Genomic DNA, 12311 nt, shown 5'->3' with positions numbered 1-12311 from the left:
TGCTGCTATCTAAGCGCAGCTACTTATTTAGCAATAAATTCTAATCTTGAAGAAATTACTAGCTAAGAACCATCGCGGTAAATTAGCAGAGACCGCGACTTAGCGTCACGTAGTAACATGCGCGTTAAATTACTACTCATGAAATGATCACGGGCACACTCGAAAAAAAAATTTGCTCGGCTCTTTCTTATTGCGAGGTGAGTTGTTGATAAACTGGAATGGGGAGACCAAGGGCGGCAGCTATCTGCCTCTAGTCAGATGAAGTATGCCGGAATGTAAAAAAAGGCTCATGCGCAAAGGTACAACAAAGTACCCCTAAACCTTCATCGATGTCCTTCACAACAATTACGTGCTTCCTGCATTCATACCTCAATACCTAACAGTGGAATCAGTACATCAGCTATGAAGCCGTTCACAAATAAGCACGTGGAATTTCAGAACAGCTCTTTGAAATACTGAATGATAGTGACGAATAACTTGCTGTTCCTGTGTCGAAACACAAATATAACGCAAAGGCAAAAAACAGTTTAAAACTTGCGGGCCTAAAGGCGCACCACAAGGACTTCATATATTTGAGACAAAACTACATGCTTCGAAGGTTCCTCCATATCATGTTTCTGTGTGTGTTTGTGTGTGTCTTTGTGTATGCGCTTGTGCGTGCCTGCGTGCGTGTGCGTGTGTGTACCGAGTTGTCTTGAATGCGACATCTATGTTCACAAAATGTTTACGAGAAATTTAATCACAAAAAAGTCACACTTTCGCCTCAAGCCCATGGAAATGGTAGCAAGAAACCGGAGTGTCACAGGAAAAACGGTAAGCAGCTAGACATTTAGACGGACGCAAAAAGAACGCACAGGCATATACATGACAAGCAAGAACTGACATAGTTCTTATTTCAACTATAGAGCTACTTTGGCTCTTTTAGCTATCAATGCACCCCTTGAACAAATGTGTTTGTTCCCGTGAGCAATACGACCTGCGTGCGGTCGATAGCGTGAATGCAAACTTTATGTCAAAGTACAAGTGTGGTGTATAACGTGAACGCCTTGTAGGTCAAAGCACAAGTACGAGGCTCACATGCTAACTTCAGCGAAACACTATAGACAGTTTTAAAATTGGGGACCCAAGAAATCGGCAGTTGCACGTTAAGCCACGGCTAGCGTTTCCTGATGTAGTGAATTCTGGTTACTAAAATGAAACTTTATTCGGGTCTCATCACCATCATCACCACCACCACCACCACCATCATCGTCATCATCATCATCATCATCATCATCATCATCCTGACTACGCCCACTATACCTACAAACGTTTTAGTCTCATCTGCCCACATAACCTTCTGTCTTTCCCTAACCCGCTTGCTTTCTCCAGAAATCCAGTCAGTTACCCTTAATGCTACGTGTCCTGCCCGTGCCCTACGTGTCCTACGTGTCCTACGTGTCCTGCTACGTGCTACGTGTCCGGCCCATGTCCATTTCTTTTTCTCGATTTCAACTATGATATCTTAGCACCGGTTTGTTCCCTGACCCACTCTGCTCTCTTTTTGTCTCTTAAGGTTGCACCTACTATTTTCCTTTTTATAGCTCGCAGCGTCGTCCTCAATTTAAGCTGAACCCTCTTTGTAAGCCTCCCGGTTTATGATCCGTAGGTAAGTACTGGCAAGATGCAACTGTTATATACGTTCCTCTTGAGGGAAAGTGGTAATCTACCAGTCATGATTTGAGAGTGCTTGCCAAATGTGCTCCACCCCCTTCCTATTCTTCTATTTACTTCAATCTGGTTGTTCGGCTCCGCGCTTATTAACCGTGCTAAGTAGACATACTCCTTAACAACTTCCAGCACCACTCCACGTATCACAAAGTGCTGTTTTCTGCCGAGATTGTTGCACATTGCTTTAGTTTTGTGCAAATTATTTTCAGGCCTAATTTTTTGGTTTCCGTGTCTAGTCCAGTAATCGTGATCTGTAATTTGTCCCCCGAGTTACTCATCAAGGCAATGTCGTCAGCGAATCGCAGGTTACTAAGGTACTCTCCATTAACTCTTACCCCTAACACTTCCCAGTCTAGGGTCCCGAATACTTCCTGTAAATACGCGGTGAATAGCATTGGAGAGGTCGTGTCTCCCTGCCTTACACCCTTCATTATTGAGATTCTTTCACTTTCTTTATGGAGAACTATGGTGACTGTGGACCCTCTGTAGATTTCATCCAGTATGTTTATTTAGGGTTTTTTGATGCCCTGATTCCGTAGTGCCTGCATTACTGCTGATGTCTCGACTGAGTGTGTCAGTGCCTGTCGTTTCCTTGTTAAGCGATTCTTGTTTGTCCTAGCTCAAAGAAAGCGTATTGCACTGGTTCTGCTTGAAAAAAAGCTAATTAACGTCTTAATTAAAACCAATGCCGTCTTTGAAGCCCTTAGTAACGCCGTATCCCGAATGAAATGCCTCACGGTATTTATCATTGAACGGTGCTTTCTCACTGACATTTTCACATGCGCAACGCTCGGTCTGTGCTATTCCCGCCCTGATAATGTTAAAACTCTGGCCGCACTTGAATATAGTTCATAGGGATAACTAACGGCAAACGAACACGCTGCAGGGCGTCAATATCAACAATAACTTTGATTACGACATGGGTGATACTGCAGATAACTAGTCGATAAATTTTTCTGGAAATTTTTCATCGGGAAAGGACCGATACAGGAGCCATGACACGGTCACCGAACAGTTTGTGCTTTTCAGCAAAATCTAGAAGTGTAAAGAGAATCATGCTATACATAGTTATGAAAAGTGGGTTGTAAAAGAATATTTTTATGCGAAACAAGCCAAGTCGCCAGCTGTAAACACCACCCAATGCCGGCGGCCGCCATTTTGCATGACACGTGTGACGTTGTGTACTAGAAAGAGCAGAGTCGTGATTTGCTACCAAAGATTCAGCCGCTGCAAGCCATTGAGTTTTAGTACCCATTCCGAGAAAGTTAAGATATGAAGCCCTCGTAAGATTTTTTTTTTTCGCTCAACTTCTAAGGCACTACAAAGCTAATCATGCGAGTCCTTCGGCAGTGTAAGTTAACAATTCATCATGCAGATCCCTAAAAAAATGAATTGCTCTAGCTTTGCACATTTTTGAATATTCGTCTTTACATACATTTAAAACGCCGGCTGTTAATAAACAGGCAATTTACGACGGATATTGCCGTTCGCCGTAGAGATGACCCACCTCTTAGTCTCATTTGAAACGACTGCTGTTGAAGTTTTCAGCGTGGAAGTCCTGGCTTCCACCCCCCCCCCCCCCCCCGCGGATGCTTCCTGCAGTGACGTTTTTTTTTTTGTGTGTGTCAGTGACTGTTTCTTTCAACAGCTGTCCTTTATTCAATGTTCGCAAGCATTTTCAGAGTGCCCATAAATGTTCGTTTCATGGCTACTATAAGATTTATTGCAGGTGCGATTCCAGCATAGTTCGGCGTCAAGCGTATTGTGAAAAGCCTGCAGAGTGGTGAGTTGGAGTCCGCGATGACACGATTGAACAGCGCTTGCACCGGAAATGTAACAAATTCACATGTTGCCGCTAACCTCTTGCATTCTTCAATAATATTATTATTACCTTCACGACGTTGTTTCCTTTGGTTGAAACGACACTATCCATTAAACACGGAGCTTCTCATGCTGTTGTGCTTTTTTCAGCGTGGCGATGACATTAGCATTCGCGTCTTAACGGGAGCCCACAGAAAGTTGAAGTGTCTCCTGGGTATACAGGTGTTTAGAAAAAAGGGGGCTCCAGAGAAACACATTTGCTTCTCTCGATGGGCGTCAAGAGCAGTTGCAACATCGCATGCCCTGCAATGTCATGCATGACGAAACGTTCGAAAAGGTCGAAGAAAACGTCGCTCTTTGCCGCCGCCTTGATCACTCTGGATTACCAAACCGATGGACCTAAGCTAGTTGGTAAATACCAAATTGAATAAAAACCACAGGGAAAAACGAAGCACAGCGGAAAAAAACGACGGAGAAATCTGGCACATACATCTGATCAAAAGCATGCTTGAAAGGCTATGGACCCGCCGGCAGCCACCTTGCGCAGGCGTGAAGCAGCTATGCGCTACACAAAACGAAATTTTAAAAGGCCTCTAAAGTCGAAACAATCTCTGAAAGTACAAAACATGAGTGCGTTGTTCTCTCGCGGCATTTCCCGTCTTTGTGACGCAATATGTGACTGGTAATATGGGCAATCGCAGGGAACTGTGGGATACGACGGCTTCCGGTTCGACGCACCACGCGGATTAGCAGCGGCACACGCGCGTTTTTGTGCCGCTCCGTTAGAAAAAGCCCTTCTCCGTGGAATGTCAGTGCTTTAGTAGTTTGTTTTTGTTTTTGCTAACCGTGACTGCAATGATGACAAGTTACGAAAGCCATAAATGGCAAGGAAACTTTTTTATCGCACTAGAATGATCTGATCTGCAATGCTTTCATGCTGCTCGGGGGTACTGTAAGTTAGGCTAGCAGATCAGTCGATTCAGAAGACAGTTTTCATTGCATGATACGTTACTGCAGATGAAAAATCACCATTTTAAATATCTCAGGGAATGGATATTGATTGATTCATAGGTGTGGTTTAACGTCCCAGAATCACCATATGATTATGAGAGACGCCGTAGTGGAGGGCTCCGGAAATTTCGACCACCTGGGGTTCTTTAACGTGCACCGGAATCTGAGCACACGGGCCTACATTTACGCCTCCATCGGAAATGCAGCCGCTGCAGCCGGGATTCAATCCCGTGTACTGCGGGTCAGCAGCCGAGTACCTTAGCCACTAGACCACCGCGGCGGGGCAGGGGATGGAAATGACTGTAGCAGTGTGCTAATAGTTCATTTCAGGATCGCTGCTTCGGCCAGCATCGTCAGTCAATGGGCATGAAGCGCAGCATTTCTTGAGCGTGTTGAGATATCTTTCTTTTTTTCTAGCCGTGAACGCGCTATAATATGAATTTGTTAGTCGAAGCTAGATGCTTATTCGAACGCTGATCTTGATCAAGCTGCGCAGCACGGCGAAACAGAAACAATACAGCCAGTCATAGACGGCGCCGATTAATCGAAACCCCGCGCTTGTTTAACGCACTTCTTCCATCGTGTGCCGTCCTGGCGCACAGTTTGACGAAGATAAACTCAAATTGACTCGTCCAGAACTTAGTGTAAACTTATTCTTGAGTGAATCTTTCGCGTTTTTTGTCATTTATATGGGTGTATTGGCCGGTGCTCATCTCTCATGGCAGGTAGATTTCACCCGTGCGTTTCCATAATTTTTTTTCTAGGTGCGCCTGCGCGACAAATCATTTCTCAATATAATATTCGCAGCAAATTCATGCATAAGCTTTCTAATAACGAAGGATACACACGTACCTGTGATAAAATGGTATTCGCACACTCTGGCTTTAACGTTCCGTACCCAAAGGCTACCTGTCACTGTGGCTCTCTTTACAGCTGCGGCCCACCTAATTTTTCTTTGTTCATTCCATGGGAATTGATACCTGCGTTTGCCTTTCAAGCTCTAGTTGGAGCAGCCAATGGCTGAACAACCGACTATGGTTTATCGTTACGAAGATAAACGGACGACCGCACGCGTGAATCCCGAATAATCTGAGGCTTGCGGTGGAGCTGTTCACCGTCGTCTACTCTTCTCGAACCGAAATCCGGCAGCAGACGGTGCATCCCATAATCCTTCGCTCTTTTACTGGTCACATATTGTGACGCCAGCAGTTTGTTCTCGTGACGTCTGGATGAAACAAGTTTTCGGTTGGTGAATAAACAGGGGATTTTTGTTGTGAATTATTCCCTACCCTGCTTTGCCATCCGTTGTCCATGCAGTCGAATGCCCGTTCTGGCTTGCCTCACATAACAATGGTGTTTGATAAATCGATTTCTTTTCGTCTTTTGCGTTTGAGACTGAGCAAGCGAAGATATCAGCATGTCGCAAAGCGTGAAATCCTGACTAGCTGAATGCTTAACGCTGACATTCCATGCTTTTTATGAAGAATTAGTTGACGAGGAGGAGATAGTGATTGTAGGAAGGGTAGTGATGGTAAGAAAGAAACTACTGTTTTGCCTTTGAACTCGGGGTTGTTTAGGGGCCCTTTAAAGTATCACGCTTTTACAAGTCTTCTCTCCTTACCATACAGGTGCAACGACATGTCACTGACGCAGTCCTTTCTCAGTTTCTTATCGTAGAACGGCTCTAAACTTTCTCTTTAATTTTTTTGTCCTTCACTGGTCAAAAACTCAAGTATTGTCAAACACAGGAGATGAGCCGCGTCATTCGCGGGAAGAGAGACCTTCTGTTGCTTGAGGTGATCATTAACACAATTAACGGTGAGTTTGATCAATGTATGCTTTGCCACATGATAAATGGTTAAGACGGATCCCAGGCGCAGTGCAAGGCACAAATTTTAAAACATAATTTGTGGCACACTTGGTCCTTTTTTACTCATGCCTATTGATGTGGCTGCATAAACAACTCAACTTTCGCAGCACCGAGAACGCCATGCGCATGCCATGTTTGATCTCCACCATCTTGATATTGTGCGATATTTTACGTAGATAGGGCACAACCACAATCTTTTCTGCAGCATGTGTGCTTGAAGAAGCAGAGGCAGTATCTGCTTCTCTTTGCTCTCTGCTCTTTGAGCAGCTTCTTGGCAATCGTTCTTGTGGCAGGGTTTGAAAACCCAGCCGACTTTAGTCAGCTGGCTTGTTGCTCTGCACTCGACTAGAACGCAGCTCTTCTGCGCTATGTTCTTAAAACAAAGCATTGGTATGCTTCTTTTTGTTAGCTTTGAGTGGCAGTAGCTGTACGGCAAAATTTATTTCTTGGAGGGCGGTGAATACAAACAGCAGACATGCATGTGGACATGGAACAAAATTTTCAAGTCTCAAAAGTTGACAGAAAGAACTTTGTGGTGATTTTCAAATATAATGAAGGGAGACAGCACAAACACTAAAACACTTAATAATATATGCGTCCACAGATATTATTATTATTAATTGTTTGCGCTCTCTCCTGTGATTCCATATGCGAATAGGACAGAAGTTTTAAGTCTAGAAAGTTAACAGAAAGAACTTTGTGTTAATTCTCAATGGAATAAAGGGAGACAGCAAAAACACTATAACACTTGATAATATCTGTGGCAACATATAATAATAGGTGTTTTAGTGCTCGGGCGTTTGTTCTTGGGTATTGTCATACCCTAAGAGCAAAAGTCATTTGTTGCTTGTAAATATTTTTTTCTGTTTAGTGTTATGAGCTCACAAATTTCCCGTCGAAATTGCCGTGTCTAGCGTACGACTATATGCAATATAACAGTATACAGAGAGAGCCCGGTGTAAAGTAAGGAGGTGCACGCACAGTAGGTTAAGAACATGATTTGCACACATAATGGGACAATATTTTGGCAGTCTATTGCTCATAACATTTATTTGGCACATTGTAACTGAAACGTGTAAGAAAAAGCACTGCCCAAGCAATCTGTATAAAATGGTTAACCAGTGAAAGCTTAAACGTGTGGCCGCGGTGTTACGCAGTGGCTTCAGCCCAACGCTGTACTGAAGCATTTTTCAATTATTGGTTAAAACTTCAAGCGCAACCCGCACATTCGCACCATTCTAGACGTCTCAGAAAAATATGACCGTAGCTGTCACCGTGAATGTTTGTGCTCTTTAATGAGGTTAGACACAGGTTTGGCTTGTGTATACCACAGTTTTCATTTCACATGCCGCAATTGTTCGTCTCATGATCACGGTCATGGAGGAGTGTAATGAGCAGTTAAATGCGTTTCGCAGCGCGTTAATCACAGTGGCGGTTATCAAACCACAGACGGTCACAGACGTCGCAGCCGAAGCCGAAGTGCTGCTGGAGAAACTCCCGCCGAAAGTGGGCGTTCGCCCCGGCGAAGGCACTCCCGCAATCGTCATGTTTACGCTGTTGTGCCCTCAACGGCGCTTGTTCGGCGTTGCGTTGTTGCAAGCATATGAAATTGCGAGTTAACTCGGTGGTTCGAAGGATCCACCCGCCAGCGGCGCTTGCATTCCCTTTCATGATTTAGCGTGACTTGGAAGAATTCTGGATCATCGGTACGCAGGGGCTGGCAGCACTCGGCCTCCTGGGCCTGTTTTTCGGCCCGTACTGCATCATGGGCCCGGCGAATGCGAGCTCTCTCACGTTTCCACTGTCGTCACTATTGTAGAGTAGGCTGTGGCTTGCCCATTCGTGCGGAAGACTTCAGTAGAAAATAATGCGCGCGTGTTCGACGTTCCGGCTGCGACGGGATGGACGACGTCACTCATAACGCAGCCAATCGCTCGCGTGCTTGTGTACGACGCTGAGAACGACGTATCTGATAGTACAGTCAATGCATACAGCTGTAACGCAGATTCCGAACATTTTCTCCTAGCCATATACAGCTTTCGCTGTAAAAAATCAAGGCAGGAACACAATAGGTGAACACATGCGTGAAGGGTAGGACTTCCGATAATTCGATAATGGTGTAACATGAACGGCGAGCATCAGCGTGTGCGTTACACCATCAAGGTAATGTACAAGCCTTATCAAAATCAAGGCGGCGTGTTGTGTGGCGGCACTCGGTTGAGTTGGAGCATACACAGACCACCCAAACATCATCCGTTCTCATCTTGGCGTGATAAAACAACTGCCACAGAAACATTATGCAGACACATTGCACACGAACCTTATACATACTAACAGACAATTCGAACCACTTCTATGGTGTTCTTGCACTGTTTCTTCTAGTTATTTGAATGAACGAGAAACAAACATCTTGTATTTCGCAAGCCTTGCTTTTTTGGCAGTCGCTGCGCAGCCTATAATTGCGAAACTTGGTCCTTTGTAGAGCACAAACGTACAGAGTTAAATGAGTGTGAGGAAGAAGTACTTTTTTAATCAATAAACACAGCTCTTTAAATGAATTTTTATTCTATTCAATGAAATCATTGAGCTGCGGCACGATTACTAAAACATCAAGTGGTTTCTGCGATGATGCGTAATGTGAGCTCACTCTGTAAAAAGGCGCGGTGGTTCAGCAACGTCGTCGCGACTTGACAAAAGAGATCTTTTCGTGTATTTCTCATCACACTACCTAGTTGGGATCGTTCAATTGCCAGTAAGCAAGTTCTAGCAGGTGAATTCATGCTTAACCTTTGGACTAACGTAACTGATCAATGAACCTACGCACGTCAGTGATAACTCCCTTCATATTCTTGAACTTGTTCTGACTTCCGAGCCTGAAAAAAAATGGCAGCATATCCACGGAGTGAATGATGGAGAGTGGGGCGAAACATTCTTCTGTCCATTCATTCTTGCTTCCGTCCGTCCATGCGTCCGTCTGTGTCACCGTCCGTGCGTCCATCCGCCCGTCCGTGCGTGCTTCTGTTGGTGCATCCGTCCCTGCGTTCGTACATGCATCCGCCCCTGCGTCAGTTCAAGCGTCCATCTATGCATCTGTCTTTGTGTCCGTTCGTCCATCTATTCAGCACTCAAATTACCACCATCTAGCATCTTTTCGTCATATATTCCCCATATAGAAGCACCGCCATCCAGTGGACATTCCAAGGACCAAACTAGTGGTGGCTCACGCACACTTTCTTACGGCTTGCGCTTCGTATCTACTTCCCACCTTTAACCACCTCGAGTTCATGGTATATACTAGTTCACTGTAATCATGGCACTGCGGCCCAACGTTCGCTAAACCTTTCTAAAACTAAGGAGGTTACACCAACGACTATAACGTAGCAACCCTTTCTTGTCAGATAGTGCTCAATGTACATGCCAATGGCTGCTAATGGGGAATGAGAGACAGGAGCATTCGGCTTTTGCTTTCTCACGGCTTGCGCTTCGTATCTACTTCCCACCTTTAACCACCTCGAGTTCATGGTACATACTAGTTCATTGTATTCATGGCACTGCGGCTCAATGCTCGCTAAACCTTTCTAAAACTAAGGAGGTTACACCAACGACTATAACGTAGCAACCCTTTCTTGTCAGATAGCGCTCAATGTACATGCCAATGGCTGCTAATGGGGAATGAGAGACAGGAGCATTCGGCTTTTAGTTAATGCGCATGCCGCGAACTTTCTTTTGTTCAACAAAGCACAGGACAAATCTCCCACCGGCACCACCTTGGAGGTCAAAGCGTAAGACTGGTTACACACTACGACTACGACTACGACTACGAGGGAAGAAACAGGTGCTGCTTTAAGGAGCTTCGCCCCTAAAGGTGTCGCCCCGTGTGCTCAGATTTGGGTGCACGTTAAAGAACCCCAGGTGGTCAAAATTTCCGGAGCCCTCCACTACGGCGTCTCTCATAATCATATCGTGGTTTTGGGACGTTAATCCCCACAAATCAATCAATTGATCACATGCTCCCACTTCCTTGAACTAGATAGACTGTTGCACACTGGCTGATTCCACAGCCACAACCACCACACCCGGTCCTCTACATCTACCTCGCTTGTATCATTGCTGTATTTTTCGACAGAAACCATGAATTACAGTCAAGAGACGCACGCGGTCTCATTGGTCACACTGCACGCAACATGACCGGTATAAAAAGAGCTCATAACGTGATCAGCCCAACCACTTGGGCGATTGCTGAACTTTTACAAAGGCTGAAAGCTATATCAAAAGATGGTGAAAAAAAAGAAAAAAAGCCATGAAGACGAGGAAATGACCCTCATCCGGCAAACACGGCAGCCTTGCTTTGTCCAAGTAGCCTTCATCTTTTCACTCCACTTTCACTCGGTTGTCGATGAGAACAGTGAAGGAAGGAGCGCCAGATATCAAGCAGCAAGAGCACTCACGAGTGTTTCCTGTCAGCGCGAAACGTGCGCACCCTCTTTCCGTCCCTCTTTGCGGTCCACGAAGAGGCGCACGCAAGTTGCTCACGGAGGCACACTTCCCGTGTCATGTGCCCTGCTATGCAGCGCTGTCCGGCTTCTCTCCTTCGTGACGCTTGTCACAAATGCGGCGGCTAAAGAAACAAAAATAAAACTTACCTGCAGCTCCTCATAGGCTTCTTTTTCTTCTATTCTTCTATACACGACAACCGCCTTTTGCGACTACCACGCCATCACGAAATCTTGCAAATTTTACAAGCAAGGTAAAGATGTACAGAGTGGTTAAGTGTTCACAAGCTGAAGTCCCATGTCATCCTCTGGCAGCGTGGACAGTGAACTTTTCACCACTTCTGTATATTCTTATTCGTGGCAGTTTTACAAATCATGTGCCAGATGAGGCGATGAGGAAATGAACATTCATTGGTTTCAGCAAAGCAAACTAAAGAGCGCACCTGGCTGATCCCATGACGGCACTGGCACGTATAGCCTGCCGGCCCGATCACGAACGCGCTGGGATGGCCAGCATTTGGGCTTCATAGACCGGACTTCGTAGGAGAGCATCCCACTCTTCCTTTGGGAACTTCGAGCTCAGCTACGCGCACTCCTAGAGCACGCAAGACAAAGTAGCAGCTTCGCCACAGACGAGTAGCGAAAGAGCTATTTGGGTAAATGTCTGGATATATGCTATTAAGGGACACCAGATTTGCGTTAGAGTTAGTGTGCAGTAGTCTGAGCGCGAACGCCTGCGGACTGCTCAGCTTGTATAAGAAGGTGGCGGGATAACCCTTCTTTATAAATAAAAAGTCGATGATCGTTACTACTTATCATTGCTTGTATTGCGCACGTGCGTGTGTGTGCGTGCGTGCGGTGCGTGCGTGCGTGTGTGTGTTTAAACTTAACAGAGGGCCACGAAATGGGAGATGTGTCATTGTCTATCTTGTTCAATAACGTCTCTCTACTAATAGCGTTTCTAATAACGTTTTTAGTAGGATAATAGGAGGTTTGAGAAGTAAGGACAATGAAAAGGAAAAGAAAACGAGAATATCTGTGTGTGTCACCACGCGAAGCATTATTACAAATTTTAGTAATAATAAAAGTAAATAAATATGATCCATGCACCGAACGCGAAAGTATTTATGTTTGCTGATTTGTTTACATTGATCTTATATAGTTAGGCCTAGACACGTTCGAAATGGGAAGATATCTCATAAACTACGCAACTTGTCCGTAATACTCGGTTGTCGAAGGTAACTGAAGGTAAGAGAAGCCACTTTAAGCAGTCGTTTGCTGCAAACAAAGTGAATATTTCAACAACTTCGCCAAAATCGCTTCGAAGCGGGCGTCCGAGAGCGCCGCCATATTTTACGTACAGTATGTACACCTACGCTAACATGGTAACGTTAAATTTTAAAATA

Source organism: Rhipicephalus microplus, unplaced genomic scaffold (genome assembly GCF_043290135.1).
Source record: "Rhipicephalus microplus isolate Deutch F79 unplaced genomic scaffold, USDA_Rmic scaffold_65, whole genome shotgun sequence".
Classification (NCBI taxonomy): domain Eukaryota; kingdom Metazoa; phylum Arthropoda; class Arachnida; order Ixodida; family Ixodidae; genus Rhipicephalus; species Rhipicephalus microplus.
Note: the sequence above shows the minus strand (reverse complement) of the source record.